Raw genomic sequence first — 4,457 nt, forward strand, 5'->3', positions numbered from 1 at the left:
TAAATTTAATTTTTAGAAGTAATTATTAATAATTGATAAAAACTACATTTTAAAATATTTCTATGATGAACTCTACAAATATTTGTAGAAGAAAATATTTTCTAGTCCCCAAGCCAATTCAATTATTTATTTTCACTACAGCAAATATTTGACTGCAATAGCCTAAAATACCATTAAATTAAATTTTTAGAAGTAATTATTAATAAGTGATGACAATTACATTTTAAAATTTTTAGTTTAGCTAATCCCTATCTATAATATATTAAAAGTGTGAAGACCCTTAGAAAACACGTTATACCTAACGAACCAAGGTAGTTATGGGACTCTCACTAGTAATGACCTCCTGGACTAGTACTGATGGTATCTCCTCGGATGAGTCTTTGTTTAGTTAGGATTAGGTTCTTGAAACCTTAACGCACTGATGAAAAATTGCTTCCAGTTTGCAGCTGATGAAAGTCTGCACTTTCATTACAGGCATCGGGGTGATTCACTTCAGGACAACCTCGGATATATGGGCACTGGTAGTGAATTCATCACGGTAATAAGTCTGTATCGAGAAAAATTCAAATTCGTACTTGAATCCCACTAGATCACTAAAAACTATGCTTTTTATCCCTATTTTTCTAATCGGACTCAAAGGGAGGTGAATTTGATAATTTAGGCTCTTTAGTCGGATTCTCTAAGGCTTGAAATGGAGTGATTAGATTGATTTCTTTCTGTATGTAGGTTTTCCTCACTTTCGTAGTCTCTCATTTAATTTATCCCTACCCTATCATAAAAAATTGCGTAGAAAAAGTAGTTTTGTACCCTTTTAATCGAAGAAGGTGTATTTCCTTCAACCTTTATGCTTTTCAACTTGAACAGCTTTTCCACGACAAGGAATTTTTTTTAGAGGGTGGATCCTATAAGAAAACTTGCCCCTTTTGTTTGGAATGCCTATCAGTCTTGGTGGTCTCATAGTACACGTCTCTTTTTATCAACCTTTGAATACTTTTGGGCTTTCCTTAGCTTTTAGGTGGATTCAATCTCTCCCTCCTAAAAAAGAGAAATATCCAAGAGAAAGGAGCTCACTTTGGAGTTGCTCATAGGAGAAGAACTGACATTTTCTCTTTTCCCTATCGACTTATATAAGACTAATAAGTCAGGGAGAGCTCTTACTTAGAGAGAGTTAGTTGGGTAGGGTCAATAGATCTAAGATCACATTAGATTCTAACCCTATGGTGACTTCACTCTCTTTAGAGATGATTAAAGACTAACAAAAATAGGGCAGGAGAGAGGGAAACAAAGCAAGAAGTCATTGATATATCATAGCGGGTTAAGAACCTAGGCTTAGTAAATCCCCGCTCAAATTTCATATGTAATGTAAGGAAATCCTCTGTGTTAAAAGGGGATATTTCTAAATAACTTTCTGAAGCAAAGACTAATAATCAAAAAAAGAGAAGACAATCAGTCAAGCTAGCAACTGAATTTTATGCTTTCAAGCTTAATGCGTTCATTCTCTCTAGGTCATTGAACTAGTTGAATGGAATTCCTTCCCACACGTACTTAATTCCAAAGCTCAAAGTTATTTTATCCCTTTACCAATCATAGAAGATGACGTATTCTATTTCCTTGTTGTCTCCATTGGTTGAACGGGGGGTACCAAAAGATCTCTACTTACCTTAGCCTTAGATAGAGGAGCGACATGACTTTCATTAGCTCCTAGCACAATATATCTTAACTCACTGTGGGTTAAGAGTAACTTGCTTAGACTATTGAATAACCTTCACTTTAGCGAGTTGTAGAACAAACTACATTCAAGGGGAGAATGAAAACTTTGAATAGAAGGATCAGTGCCTGTAGCAGTCCTGTAGTTAGGTTATGATGGTCATGATGAGCTCTACTAAAAATAAAATATCTTTTATTCATAGATGAAGTCCTATCTAAGGGCCTTCATTGCCCTTGAATTCTGTTCCCTAGTTCAATTCGGAACTCCAGATATATAAGTAGTGGCCAAGCAGCTCTATCCTTTTCAAATAGGTTGTCCTTCTCTCTCCCCACTTCTTAGTCTTATAGGATATCTCACCATTCAAGTAAGTCACTTTACCCGGTGCTTACTGTCTTTTTTCTAGCCTAACTGGTAGCAGTCCATTTTAGTACCCTTTTTCTAACTAGTCAAGTGGCTCTCACTCCTTGACAGTCAGTCTATTACCCAACCCTGACCCCATGCTTTCTGTTGGTCAACAACCAACTAAAGTGCTCTATACTTCTTCACTACTCATACAGGCTTGATGGAGTTAAGTTATATTAAGGGAATCATTTTGTCTCAATCAATCAAGAATGCCTCAATAGATAAATTCACTTATTTCACACAATTCTTCTAGTCATGCCTATTTCTCTTCATTCTATATTCCTATATGCAATGATGGAGATAGAGTACTTGGGATCAATAGATTTCTAAAAGTATGAAACTAACTAGTTTCACACTGGGAGAATAAGATCTGGAGCAATGACCCCAATAATTTGGAAGATATCTTGAGAAAAGGTTTTAGCACCGGTGTATCCTAGATGTACTCAAGTTTATTTAAAGTATACCAATGGTGTAACATCATCGACTTCTTGGGAAAAAGGAGTAAGATGACTTTAATATCTTATTTTGGAGAAATAAGTTGCTCATAAGGAATGGAAAAAAGCATATTATATTTGATCTCTAAGTTCGTACATAGAAATCCTAGGTGGGTCATCACTTGTAGGAATGACATAATGCTAATCCATGTTCCACACGGCCAAGGAAGAATTAGTTTTTAATTTTATTATGACTTAGTTATTTGAAAGAGCAATTAATTCGATCAGAATAGTGGAATGGAAGGCTGTAAAAGAATGAAATACTCCTTTATTTTCCAATCGGCCCTCATAGACGACACTCAGAAAGGTCTCAAGATTCTCAGTCACTCTTTTTAAGGGGAGGAATAGTGAGGAAAGGGAGCAAGACCAAACTAAGCCACTAGTAGAGTAAGCTATTCCCACATGTAAAGTTGAATATGAATAAATAAATCCAGCCTCAACCAAGAAGATCAACCTGAGCCTTTGAGTTGAGTCTTATGGCAGCACAGAATGAAATAATCTGCGACCAACAAGTTTTCCAAAAGCGAACTGAATAGAATGATTACTTTCCAAAAATATTTCTTCAAATCAAAGAAAGAAGGTCTATTTTTCCACTAGTTCCTTGATCAAACCAATGATTCTGTTCTTAAATTAATAGAGAGAGTTTTTTTTTAGTTAGAATTCGATCAATGGAATGAAAGAACCATCCTTTCCTATTGCTTTTTTGTCCTATCAGATAGAAAGAAAACTAAACCCCAAAAAGCCCTTCTTTACTTTACTACTTTACGGGGTGAGGGTAAAGGGGGCTTACATAGAACCGAGGTAAAGTGGTTTATGATTGAATCTCAGAGTCATCCTTATCATTTGGTAGATCCAAGTCCATGGCCTATTTTGGGTTCACTCGAAGCTTTGGCAATAACCGTAGGAAGTGTGATGTATACACACTCATTTCAAGGGGGTGCAACACTTCTTAGTTTGGGCCTCATATTTCTCCTATATACCATGTTCGTATGGTGGCATGATTTTCTATGTGATCCACATTCGAAGGACATCATACCAAAGTCGTACAATTAGGACCTCAATATGGTTTTATTCTATTTATCGTATCGGAGGTTATGTTCTTTTTTACTCTTTTTTGAGCTTCTTCTCATTCTTATTTGGCACCTATGGTAGAGATTGGAGAAATTTGGCCCCCCAAATTGGATTATGGTTTTAGATCCTTAGGAAATCCCTTTTCTTAATACCCTTATTCCCTTTTCATCTAGAGCTGCCGTAACTTGGGCTCATTATGCTATACTCACGGGGAAGAAAAAATGAGTAGTTTACTCTTTAGTAGCTACCATTTCATTGACTCTAGTATTTATAGGCTTTTAAGGAATGGAATATTATCAATCACCCTTCACTATTTTAGATTGAATTTATTGTTCTACCTTTTTCTTAGCAACTGGCGTTCATGGTTTTTATGTGATTATAGGTACTATTTTCTCGATCATATATGGTTTCGCCAATATCTTGGTCATATGACCAAGAAGCATCACATTGTCTTTGAAGAAGTTGTATCGTACTGGCATTTTGTAAACATGGTTTGGTTATTCCTATTTGTCCCTATCTATTGGTGGGGAGGCATATGAAGAAAGAAATTAGTTGATTGAGGAATGAAATCTCAAAGACAAAGAGAATCGGGCTTTCTAAAGAATTACTGCAGCTTTCCCACTCCCTTTGATTATCATATACAAAAAGGTCTCTTCTACTTTCCTACCAAATCTCTCTCTATTTTGGCACATAAATGAAAGGATCGAAGAGATTATGGCAGATCATGTTCACCAAGAAATGACCTGAAATTGGATCTTGGTCTATTTGAGATTGTTTCTTTT

At 35.8% G+C, this 4,457-nt stretch overlaps 2 pseudogenes; both read left to right on the forward strand.

Annotated features, from left to right (window-relative positions):
* The first annotated feature begins 2,270 nt into the window (after positions 1 to 2,270).
* Positions 2,271 to 2,787, forward strand: LOC124887724 (annotated as a pseudogene).
* A 630-nt stretch (positions 2,788 to 3,417) lies between these two features.
* Positions 3,418 to 4,214, forward strand: LOC124887923 (annotated as a pseudogene).
* The last annotated feature ends 243 nt before the right edge of the window (positions 4,215 to 4,457 follow it).

The sequence above is a fragment of the Capsicum annuum genome, chromosome 10 (genome assembly GCF_002878395.1).
Source record: "Capsicum annuum cultivar UCD-10X-F1 chromosome 10, UCD10Xv1.1, whole genome shotgun sequence".
Taxonomy (NCBI): Eukaryota; Viridiplantae; Streptophyta; class Magnoliopsida; order Solanales; family Solanaceae; genus Capsicum; species Capsicum annuum.